Here is a 13,965-nt window from a genome sequence, read left to right on the forward strand (position 1 = left end):
CGCAGGGGTTTAGCTAGGAGCATAAAATCTACCAAGTGTAAAGACCAAAAGATATACCAAAAAATAGTACTAGTTCATGTAGTCAGCCGCAAATAATATCTGGTTCAAAAATCTGCAAAAAGCAGAAAATGAGGCCTGGCTGGAATACGATTTTTGGACCACTAAATTACAACTTACATTCTAATAATGTTTATTTAAAAATAATTTAGGGTTTGTTAGGTTAAGACAATTTCTGGGCTGAGCGCCGCGGCAAGGACAGACTAGGCTGCGGCCACATGTCCATTATTAAACATAGAAGCCTTAAAGGTTTAACATTCATGTACATTTATTTGTAATTTCCTAGAGAACAATATTTGGACCCCTCCTCCTAATTTTGTACATGGATCTCATATGTAACACATGAACATAATTGGTAATGTGGCCGCAGCGCCCGGCCCCCTAGCCGCGGCACTCAGCCCCCTAGTAGCCTGTCCAAGCCTAACCCTAAAATAATAAAAGATAAATAATAATCATTTTGCTAAAAATAAATGGTCATATACAAAATTATACAAAAGAGGGGGGTCTAAGACAGACCAATATATATTTATAAAGGCGAGGGGCTCAAAATATTTTAATAAGAAATTACCGTCCTACACCTACCACACTAATATTCTGGATAATCCGTAACCCAAGCTCCCCCCCCCCCATTTCAATTTTAACTGCATGCACGTGTCCTGTGTGTACCAGCCGAGGACCTATCCATCGAATCCATCGTTTTCCGAGGAGGCGCTCAGCGCATCAAAATTGGCATAATTACTAACCTAACCCTTTAGTAGCAAGATAAATAATATATATTTAACAATGAAATATTTTAGAAGGAAGTGAAAACTAATTCAGGAGAGAAATCCAAAAATCGTTCACTAGGACAGACCCATCTCAATTTTTGAAATTTTAAGTTCAACCCCCGGCCCCCGTCCCACGGTGGAAATTTTTTGTTCACCCCAATAATTCCCGCCGTTGCCGCGGTCTATTATTCATTTGAAAAAGTATTTTCAATCAATCAATCAAAGAAGACGATCTAAAATTTGGATGCTAAATCATCCGTCCTACGATACTTCATGCTTGTTGCTGTGTAGGTTGGAGAGGTCTACAGAAAAGAATCCCAAAAAAGAGAAAATTTGGTTGTAAATGATTGGGAAAATTATCTTAATATTTCTGGGGAATTATGTAATTTCTAAGGTTAAAGGTTCCCATTTCCCAAGAGCCCTCAGTCAGACTCGGGGAAGAGGTCCCTTAGGCTGAGGAAAGGTCCCTGAGAACCATTCAGCTTTCAAGAGAGGTCCACTCCATAAGATCCTACAAGTCCAAGGAAAGGTTCCTCAGAAACCTGGCCAGTCTCAGCCTGATCTAAGGATCTAAGGATCAAGGTCCCTTAGAAACATCCAGCCTGAGAAGAGGTCTCGATCCCACCCCCCCTTCCGATATCTTGTTCATCTCCTACCCCTTAGGGGAATGGAGATGTAGACAAAGCTTAAGTACCGAGTCAAACAGGACTTGATCACAATTCTGATTCTCCTCGGACTGAAACTCAACCTCGTCATCATCCTGAACGTCAAGGTGACTCCCCCCCCCCTATAGTTTTTTTGCGATAACTCAGAAAGTATTGGTTTGAGGCTATTCAAATTTTTGACTTTTACTAACTAATACATGCCCTTATACACTTTAAGCTAAAACATATGCTTTCAACCTATACTGCCTGTGTCCTCAAGCATACGCATGCCTGAATGCCTTATTTTATCTTTAACAGACTAAATCTAAATTCAGACCTACAGGGTGTTCCACGAAACATGACAGTTGATGAAAAGTTTCCATTATTTGTTCAGTTGTTTGATACCTAAGATCAATAAAAATATTATATGGGAGTCAAGTTATATTAAAATCGATTTCAAAGTAAAATATAATTAAGCAAAAGATTTATTTAACTAAAATTAACTATTTATCAATTGTCATGTTTCGTGGGACACCCCGAAATTTCAGTCATTGGATTTCAACATTTTGTAGCTCTTTTTGGAATGGCTATACCAAAAGAAAGCAGATTTCACAATTTCTGCAAAGAAATTTCGCGTAGATTTTTGCACAGACGCCTTTAAAGGAAATTTGCACAATTTTAGTTTTTCTCGAATACACATATAAGTTTTGCAAATTTTGCAAATATTCTTGCATAATTAAATTTTCTGGATCAAGGGCTTTTTTAAAACGTATAATTTGTCATAGTTCGTGCAATTTTTGTGTTTTTTTTTGCAAATTTGTGCAAATTTGCTATTTTTCTTCCGATTATTTAAGGAGAGCCCAAGAGCTTTCTAAAAATGTATCAAATGTTATAGATTTATATCAAGAAGGAAATAGATGGGTGTGGGGGGGGGTCACCCCCATTCTATTTTGGGTAAACCAGACGTCAAAGGCAAAGAATAGATATTCATATCTCAAAAATGTCTAGGAAAAGTTGGAGATTAATTTATGTGAAAATATTTACCGGTTCTAAAACAGAATTTTATTTACTTTTCCCCTTAAAGCAGTTGTAACTACAGGGTGTCCCACGAAACATGACATTTGGTGAATAGTTTTAAATGTCTTCTTTCATAATTTGTTAAGCTCTTGATTGATACAAAAAAGATCAATTAACATTAATAAGAAATACAACATGGCAGTCATTTTATATTAAAATTGATTTCAAAGTAAAATATATTTGAGTAAAAGATTTTGCTAACGAAATACACTGCAAAAAAATCTTTAATATCTAATATAATATATGGAAGAAGACATTAAAAACCATTCGCCAACTGTCATGTTTCGTGAGACACCCTGTATATTACTCGAGAAAAGACAGAGATAAAACAGAGTAGCAAAAAAAATAAAGTAAAATATTTGTGAAAATCTTTAGATAGTTTTGTAATCAAAATTCTCATAACTGTTCCCCTAGTAAATCTAGAGAAAGCTTTGAAAAATAGGAGAATAAAAGCCCAGGAAAAAAATAATAAAAAAGCAAGGAAATGGAGTTATTTAACTTCTCGTATATTTTAAACCTAATAAGTTTGGAGAAATACTGGAATCTGATTGGGGAGACATTTGGGGAAATTTAGTAGAATAGTAGACTAGAAGCTAGACAAAAATATGGATTCACCTGCAGGAGGAGCAGGAGTTGGTTCCAAAATCAATCGACACATTTTTGAAAATTGATCGTTTTGAAAATGAAGAGAATTCATCACAAAGACTTTACATTTAAGTGTTGTGACAAGTGTTATGCTACCATGGACTACAGCAGGGAGCTCATCAAAATATATTTTATACAATATTTCGTGTGTAGTGTGCACACATCATCACATATTTTAAACCTATTTTTTAAAGAGGAAATCACATTTGAAATCTAAAATTTTCTGTCAAATGTCAAATTAGCCATTATTTGCATTATAAAACTACAGCAGAGATAATCCTTATCAAACAAGAACCATGCATTTTTTTCATACAGTGAACCAGAAAATTTTGAAAGATAAAGACGACTTTGGAACCAGAAATTGTGCAGTGTAAATAGACCCATTTCAGTTAATTAGTGATTTAACTGTTTGTTCAGTAACATCACCAAAAACGCTTAAGTATTGAAATAAAGTCGTCTTCCGTTTTCAGAGTTTTCTGATTAGCATCGAAAATTTCCTTATTTTTTCCTCATAATATTTTTCAAGAAACAATATCAGAAATATTTTAAATGATTTTTAAAAATATCATTCTTCAGATTGAAACAACGCTACAACATACATTTCTTTTTATTAAGGCCTAAACTTATTTAACCTAACCCCCCCCCCCCTCCCACTTTATGTAAACTTATATGAACATTGGATATTGAATATTATTTAGGACTTAGGTTAAACTTTAAAAAATGCATTAAAAATTATATTCTTTTACTAAATTTATAATTGGAGTTGTAAGACGGTACCTTCATTTTATAATCCTCCATGCATCAATAATAGATTCTTTTTGTAAAGTTTATCTATACAATTCTTGTTAATTACTCGTTATATTATTATTATTTGTTGGCGTAATTTCAAGATGGCAATGTCCGATTCACAACGGTAATCTCAAAAGCTTTCTCTGTTCAAGTATAAATTTCTAATGTTTATAATTCTAAAAACTGAATATTTTCAAATGTGGTTTCTTAGAAAAAGTAACATGCGAATTTCTATAACTGTTAGAAAAAATGTAGGAGTTATCAGAATTAAACATTTATAAAGCAAGAAAATGACGCTATTTTCTATATTATTGATTAGGGTTCAAGGGTACCGTTGTGAATCGGGTACTGACATCTTGAATGAAGATTCACTGGAAAATACGCTTACAGTCCCTTTACCAAAGAATGAAATTTGTTAGATCAAGTTTTTTTTGCTTGTTTTTGATAAGAAGAAAAACTTTCATTTCTGAATAAAGGTTAAAGGGTTTTGATCGTTTTAACTTAAACCTTTGAAATCTAAAAGTTCGAATATGAATGCTGCGTAGAATAAAGACGATCGTGTTTGACGAGACACCCTGTTTATGAATCTCTACCTGGAAAAAAGATTCCCCGCGCTTGAACATTTGCATAAATCATTTGTATGTTTATTTTTCTCAGATCTTCTAAACAAGGCTCTTCCTTGTTACTCTAGTCATCGAATAGAACTTATTAAAACAATCTGGATTCTCTCATCTTGCCGTTACATTTTATCCATTTCTAATAATACATTCCAGCTCATCAAACAGATATTCATTATACAAACATTGTGTAAATTATTATGTTTAATCTTAACTTATAAAAAATCCTATATTCATAAAACTTCGAAAAAAATTACAAATAGATTTTTCAGTTTTCTAAAAAGAAGGAGTGACTGTATCTCAAAATGTTGATACTCCTGTTTCGCATTTTGATGGAAAAGGAGGCAATTTTTCCAGTTTGAACCTGTAAATATTTTTAAAGTTCAGTTTTCAAGGCCGTCAAATTCTGAAAAATCTAATTTAAAAGTCGGGCAAAAGACATATTTTCATTCCGATTTTAAGTCATTTTCAGATTTTGAGCCATTTTAAGATTTTGAGCCATTTTAAAATTTTGAGCCACTTTAAGATATTTTTTGTTCTAGCACATTGACTTATACACTAACAAACAGGGCTAAACATGATCTGGAATTTTGACATCTTTTGTAATTTTGTTCAGATTTTGACAATTTTGGTTTTATTTAATAAGGAACCAAATTTTCAATATCTCCGGTAATTTTGACGGCACAAAAATTTTAAAGTAGGTTAATGACCGTGTCTCAAAAAAAATTAAAATATCAAAGACGACTTTCAAATCGACTTGCGACTATTATGTTTCGGGGGCAGGGTGTGTAATAAAAAAATACTTTTAGCTGTTGCATTTTTTGATCCGTTCTCAAAAAAAAATTATTTTTGTGGATTTTTTTTCAATTTGTGCATTTTCAAAAATTACGAACGTCGACATTTTGATCCAGAATTCTTTTTTCTTCTAACCTTTCCTTCTTCAAATTTGAAGGTCCATAAACCTTTCCTTGCCACAGAAATTTAGGCCTGATCTGTTTCGAGGTACAATGGATATTGACAGACAAACAAGCAAAGCAGTAAATATATTGATTTTAAAGTGATTTAAAAAAAAATGTGGACACCTATATCTTAAAAATAATATTCCATGTGAAATAAAAACATTTGCAGTTTAGTTTTATTTTGCACCATTTTCGAGGGAAATGTTTATTTTTGACAGTTAAAAGTAGTTCTGTTTGAATCCCACGAATTTATTTCTTATGGTGAATTGCATGCCTTTTCATTTTTATATTTTAGTATTTGCAGATTCATATTCTTGTAAAGATAAATAGGGAAATGTTGAAGTTTTCAGGTAAAAACACAGAGTAGAGAATACATAAAGGAAAAATATAAGTTTTCCTTGGTATGCATATTTTCAGGCCTAAAAATTGTACATCTCGCAGTGAAAAAAATAAATTATTTAATTTAAGATTCTGACGTGAAAACCAATTTTAATATAACTGTTTTCATACAGAAGTTTCAGGTCCCCAAAAGTTTTAGACCACAAATGTGTGAAGGCAGATAGTACTAAAAAATGGCAATTATACACTTTTTTTCAGAGAACTCTATTCATCATATGCTCTGTGGGTAAAATTCTTATACGGCATGGCAGGGGAAAATACAATTTGAATAAATATCTGCAGTCAAAGGGCATTCAACAAGAAATGCAAATAACTGCAATGATCCTTATCAGACTTTTTGGACTCAAGAAAAATTCTCTAATATTTAGATATTTTGGATATGTAACATAACTCACTGCACATTCACCTACTATCAAGAAACAATTGACACTTTAGTTTGAGTAAAAATCTTTATATTTCGTGAATCCATAAGATCCATTATTAAAGAAACATTAAGTTTTTGCCACAAGTTCAGCTTTTGCCTATATTTTGCAATCCTGATGTTCTAAACCTAGTGGATATTTCAAACTATAAATTATTAGAAAATTTGAACTTTCGGAAAAATCTAAAAGAAATGTGGCCGATTTTTACTGCTAACTGAAAGAATGCGCTCTGAAATTTTAGCAGTATATGCATATCATTCATTTTTAGATTTGTTTACTCTTAGAGCAATGAATAGTTTTAAACTTCTGACTGCATATTGCATCTGTATACACGTAAATTCAAGGTACTCTCCATTTTACATTTAAAGAGTGGAATGTGTGATTCACAACAGTATCCTTTTAACTTGAATTGCGTTAAAAACAAGCCAATATCTTATAAGCAAAAAAGTCAAATACGTTATCGCTGTTCCCAACTCCATCACCTTGTTGTTAGTCAAAAGGCCATTGAAGAAAAAAATAGGATAATGTCACGTCTTATGCAATTATTACTCAATAATAATCAATTATCAACCAACAAGATTCAATTCCTGTTGGCCAACAACCTCTAAAGTCTAAATACTGCATCTTTGCGCTACATATACGTGTTTTTTTTCAGTTATTTTATAAACTACCTTATTTTTTTCTCATCTCAGAAAAATGTACTATTTGCAAAGATTGATAAATCTGCAACATATTACGATGGAATGACAGCAATTTCGACTTCATTATGCAAGTGTTAGTTATATGCCGCTTCTCTGCTGGAATCTAACAATTTTAAGTTTAGCATTTAAATCTAGGCCTGTATCTCAACTTCCATAAACTTTATTATTCCTTCCAGCCTTTTACAATTTTCAAGAACATCTTTCTTTCATTGCGTTTTTATGCCATTTCGACCCCATGCACTATAAAGTAACTGTACATGTGTCGTAAATGCCGTACTCTTAAAACTTCGTCCAGAACTGTATCAGTTCAGGTAAAACAGTTATAAATATCAACCATGGACACTAACTCTTCAGCCATCAATGTAAATCCAATGGACAAAATTTTATCAGCTCTAAATGTCAATACTGACAATCAAACAAGCTTTTAGTCCATCAATGCCAAATCTCAAGACTCTAGCTCATCGGGTCTAAATGTTACATAGGGACACAAGCGTAGCTATCAAACAAGGTCTTAATTCATCAATGCCAAATCTCAAGACACTATCTCAGCTTGTATGTTTCAACGAGGACTAAATTACTTCTAATACTGTAATCAAAGCAGTCCAGAGTCTCAAACAACTAATTCATTCTAGATATCTTATGTTACAAGTTAACATTAATCGACGTAATTACAAGTTTTATGTCAATATATATTTACAGCGTAGTTTAAGTTTAATGTATGTATTTATAAGATTAGCGAGGATAGATTTAACACAGTTAAGCTATCTCCACACATGTCTATAGCGTAGTTTAAGTTGAATATGCATATTTAGAAGATTAACATGAATAGATATGAACATAGTTAATCTAATCACAATGCAAGTTTTAATAATGTTACATGTTTATCAATTTCATGTTACATGATATTTATTACAATTACACGATATTTATCATATATATACTATTTGCATTTATAAAAATATCTCAAAGGATTTACCATCAGATAGGGTTTAGAGTTGGGAAGAGTCGTAGGCTCGGAGCTGATATAATGATGTGAAGGATTAAGGGAAGTTTTGAAGGGTAGAGGAAACCTATGAAGGATAGAGTGAAGTTGTGAAGGAAAATAGAGAAGTTGGGAAGAATAGAGGGCAGTTTTAAAAGATATAGGGAAGTTGTGAAGGATAGAGTGAAGCTTTGAAAGATATAGGTAAGCTGTGAAGGAAGAGTGAAGCTTTGAAAGATATGCGGAAGGTGTGAAGGATCGAGTGAAGTTGTGAAGGAAAAAGGGAAGCTGTGAAGGAAAGAGGAAAGATTTGAAAAAAGGGAAGACGTTAAGAATAAAGGGAGACTGTGAAGGATAGAGTGAAGTTGTGAAGGATTTAATTGAAAGTGTGAAGGAAAAAGGGAAGTTGTGAAGGATAGAGGGAAGTTTTAAAAAGAGGGAAGGTGTTAAGGATGAAGGGAGGCCGGCTGAGAAGGATAGAGGGAAGCTGTGAAGGATAGAGGGAAGCTGTTCAGGATTGGGGAATAATGAGAGAGGATAGAGGTTGCTGTGAAGGATAAAGATAACCTGTGAAAAATAAAGGGAACCTATGAAAGATAAAGGGCGCTGTGAAGGATAATGGGGTGCTGTGAAGGATAATGGGCGCTGTAATGGATAAAAGGGTGCTATGAAGGATGAAGGGGCGCTAGCTGTGAAGGATAAAGGGGAATATTGTGAGCTAGGATAAGGATGAGTATTGAGTACGCTTGCTCTATGGACCAGAGCTGGAGGGATACATTCCTTAGTTATATCTTATCTGTTAGTTAACCTCAGATCTCCGAGATATAAACATAACAACGTTTTAAGAAAGATATGAAAATTCACAGATTTTCTCTCTTTGAATTATTGGATCTTGAAATATACAACTAACTGCATGTGTAGGGGATTCAGTTTGGAATTTGATTAACAATGTTTAAATATTTTAAGTCTTGATGGAAAACGTTTACATAAAAGAAAATACAATATTTTGTAGTTGCTGAAAATGTAACTTTTTTTAAAATGTTTATAATTTGAAAATTGTGCCAAATGTTTTACAACTTAACAGATATACTGTTTAAACACAGGACGAGAAAATCGGGATAATCCAAAAGTTTTCATTTGGAAAATTTGCCATTTAGGTTTTCAGGAGACATGGCAATATAATTTTTTAACTGGTCTGTATAAAATTGTAACATGACCCAAAAATACCCAAAATGACTTATTATAAAAATAAAATTTATCATTCTTGCTTTCGTGGTTGATGAATGTCAATAAGGATGTTTACAACTTCTGCTTTTACAATTTTATATATATTGGTTTAGATTAAAATAATTCATAAAAATCCGGGCATCCCCCCCCCCCGTCTTACACCTTCTGGGGTTGAAATAAGTGGTCACACTCACAGGACTTAAATAATTTTTGACTAACTATTTAATCATGCTATTACAAATTACATTTCTCTAAATTATTCAACCCACTCAAATTAGACATTTTAAACCAAGCTAAGAACATTCCCCTACAAAAAAACAGGAATTACTATTTTATTTAAACAGAACTAGATTGGGAACCCAGTGTTGCCAAGGTTACTCATGGCTACTCCCGCCGTATACCCGCGCTTGGTCGTAAATTTCAATTTTAGCTTTTTTCCCTATAGGAGTCACCCCACTCAACTTTGAATCTTTAACAAATTTAAGGGAAATCAGTCAAGGGGTTCCTAAGTTATGATCGTATACTTACATACAACCAAACAGAGATTACTACTTAATCTATAAACTTGTAGAAAATACGGATAGTCCATTTCTGATTAATCAACTCTGAATTATCTACCTCCCACCAAACAGAACTGGACTTGTCAAAGTGGAGTGCAATAGTCGGGCCATAACTAAGTGTTAATACCGACGTTTGAACCAAATTACAAACTGGGGTTTACAAAACTAGTTTCAGTCGATGTTTGACACTAGATTTCACCTATTTGATGAGTAAACTACAAAAGTGTTTCAAAGTCGGCGTTAAAACTCATTTATGGCACGACTTTTAAGCTGTAACTTGAATTTCGCGTATTCTTCAGTTTTTATTGCAGAGTTTGAAACTTAACTAAAACTCCACTACTGAATCCCAAACTTCAGAATGAAAAATTACGGCCTAAATGTTAAGGTTCAGCTTAAATGCCGCTCATGACTTATCAATCGATCAGCATGCAAAATTATACAAGTTTAATTTCAAGCTGAATTCCTTATTATTCAAAACTTTTAAGCTGTAACTTAAATTTTCGGCATTCTTCAGTTTCAACTGAGGATGGTAAAAGTGGAGGAACATAACTTTAGTCCTTGTTTGTAAGAGAAACAAATATTTTCAATGAGATGTTTCAACATCATTAAATCTCGACTATAGTGTTAATTAAACTATGTAAATAACGATGCGCGGTATGTTTCAACTCAAATTCTCATAATTTCTTCCAATTTTTCAACAGACTGCTACTAGGTTTTAAACTGCACACATTTTAGAAAAATATTAGTTTTTCTCTTTAATAGAACATTTTGACTTTAAGAAACCAATAACAATTCTATGTTTTCATAATTTTATTTTAAAACTTTTAATTGTGAGTTAAGCCCTATGAATTTAACTTTTTAACAACAGAATATCCAATCTTTATGTTAAGAAAAGGAGCTGAGTTTTAGCCACAAATTCTGATTTTCAAATCGCTATATCATTTCAACCTGATGGTGTTAACCTGTGATATTTCAAACTATCATTATTTGATCTAAAATAATTCATAGTTTAAAATATCTAAGGTCTCCGGCATTGAAATGCAAAGATATAGGGATAAGAAAATCAGAGTTCGTGACAAAAACTCAATTCCTTTGAGCGGTAAATACATCAAATAGAATGGCAAATCTAATAAATCAGACTTTGACGCAAAATAGATTAATTCACTCTACATTCAAACATCAATTATTTTTTTGTAGCAAAAGTATAAAGGGTTATCAACGTTTTTATGAATCCTTTCATTTTTAGAATGCCATGAAAGATTCCTTCAAAGTAATTTTAAAACTATTTTTAAAAAGTGCCCTGAGGCTGAATTTAATGAATTTAAGCCGCGGATTAAATTTAAGACGCAGCTCAAATATTGTTGGTTCCACTTAAAATTGTATTCAATGTTTCAAGATCTAAGGCGGCGCTCAATTGAAACCGTTTTTTGAGAAGCAGCTCAAATTCATTAAATTCGGACTCTGGACATTTAATATTAGTTGGAAAAATCTCTAAATACTAAATCCTGAGAGATATTTCTTTAAGGAACTGAGTGCCTAATTTCGATTTCTAGATTTAAAAGTGTTTAATTCTGATAATTCTAATTTGTTTTTCTGCAGTAGAAATGCGCAAGTCACTATTTTAGAGAAACCACAATTGAAAATCATCAGTTTTCATTATAATAATTATGAGTATCTAATTCACATCCAGATCAGACATTATCGGCCATTACCACCTTAATTGCATGGAGAGTGACTTGAAATTACGCTTACTGCTTTTGGAAACAGTTACAGTTACAGTTTAGGGAAAAGAAACAACATTTTCTGGTGGTTCTCAGTATTTATGCCATCAGTCCACATCTATTAATTTTTTGATTAATCAGCCATATTTTGATCTTTATAGTTATAATATTTCTTCAAACCTATTGACTTATGAAATTTTTTCAAAAAGAGTGTCACTTCACGTATATTTCATTTAATCGTTTATTTTGGTGGACATTTCATAGATGGACATTTCATAGATGGACATTTCTTAGATGGACATTTCAGAGATTGACATTTCATAGATGGACATTTCAGGGATGGACATTTCTTAGATGGACATTTCTTAGATAGACATTTCATAGATGGACATTTCATAGATGGACATTTCATAGATGGACATTTCATAGATGGACATTTCAGAGATGGACATTTCATAAGAGAGATGGACATTTCTTAGATGGACATTTCATAGAATAGATGCACATTTCATAGATGGACATTTCATAGATGGACATTTTAGAGATTGACATTTCACATTTCATAGATGGACATTTCATAGATGGACATTTTAGAGATTGACATTTCAGTGATTGACATTTCATAAAAAGCCATTTTATAGATGGACATTTTAAAGATGGACATTTCAGAGATGGACATTTCATAGATGAGCATTTCATAGATGGACATTTCATAAATGGACATATTATAGATGGACATTTCATTGATGGACATTTCATAGATGGACATTTCATAGATGGACATTTCAAATTTATTGTATCATATACAATAAATTATTTTCTTTTTCGAAATTATCTGAATTATATTATATATTGTACACTGTTATTTTAATGATATACGAAAATTATTTCTTAAAAGTGCGTTTTCTTTGAAATTTCCTATCTACGTATTTTTTTAAATGTATGCTTTATAAACGATCATTAAACAGATAAGAACGCCCAGTTCTATCTGTATTGTACTAGAGATTGCAAGATGGAACAACAGATTAGAGATCTAACAAATTCTAAATTGTTTGTTTACAAAAACATGAGAATAATAGATCTACATGATACGTTTTCCTTTTCTAATCTGCATCCTATCTATCATCATCTTAAAAAATCTCAGTTTTTCCAAACAAATTTTTTTCCGTTATTTCCCTTGAACACCACGAGGCATTTTTATTAATTTTTGACAAAAATGTTTGCATTTAAGATTATTTAAGATTATGGACCAAAATTACCTAAAACTGAAAAAAAGAATTCCAAAACTCACTCCAGTAGGCAAGACGCAAGATTAAAAAACGCCATAAAAAATCTCGCTAATCTATAAAAGTACCCATAGGCCATAAACTGATTTTATATAATAATGGATAAAATACCTAAATAGTGTAAATAATAAAACTGGTAATATTAATGCAATGGATAAAATGCCCTTAAACTATAAATTTAAGTTATAATTGCTGTCAGACAACCCTTTAAACTGTTTGTTGATGGATAAAAGTATCTAATACTGGAATTTGAAAATTATAGTATAATTCTTAAAAACTGGTTAAAAAATTAATAAATGTTGCAAAAAATAATGGAAAAAGTACACTTAAACTGGTTATAATAATGGAAAAAGTACACTAAAACTGGTTATAATAATGGAAAAAGTACACTAAAACTGGTTATAATAATGGAAAAAGTACACTAAAACTGGTTATAATAATGGAATAAGTACACTAAAACTGGTTATAATAATGGAAAAAGTACACTAAAACTTGTTATAATAATGGAATAAGTACACTAAAACTGGTTATAATAATGGAAAAAGTACACTAAAACTTGTTATAATAATGGAATAAGTACACTGAAACTGGTAATGGAAAAACTGTTCAGAATAATGATTAAAACGCCAAAACTCGTACAATATTTTGGCGAGTTTTTTTATGGTGTTTTTTTTTACTTTCAGAATCCCAAAACAATACTCTCATGCGTTTTGCCTACTGAAGATAGATTTGGAACTATTTATTTTTTCAGTTTAAGGTTATTTTGGTCCATAATCTTAAATAATCTTAAATAATCTTAAATAATCTTAAATAATCTTAAATAATCTTAAATGCAAACATTTTTTATCAAAAATGAATATATCAAGTTCTAAAAATTATAACAAAAATAGCAAGAAAAAAGAACTTGACTAAATAATTCTGATTTCCATATTCAACATTTTCAAAATATTCACGAATCTTAAATTTAGATTCGAGGAGCCTGGAATTCTTATCAAAATAGAAGGAGCCTGGAATTCAATCAAAATAAAAATATTTCAACTTTCAAACTGACAAAATAAAATTTAAATTACATATCCCAGGGTCCCTTGGGAGTGAAATGAGGAGGAAGGGGG

This window comes from Eurytemora carolleeae, unplaced genomic scaffold (genome assembly GCF_000591075.1).
Source record: "Eurytemora carolleeae unplaced genomic scaffold, Eaff_2.0 scaffold940, whole genome shotgun sequence".
In the NCBI taxonomy this organism is placed as follows: domain Eukaryota; kingdom Metazoa; phylum Arthropoda; class Copepoda; order Calanoida; family Temoridae; genus Eurytemora; species Eurytemora carolleeae.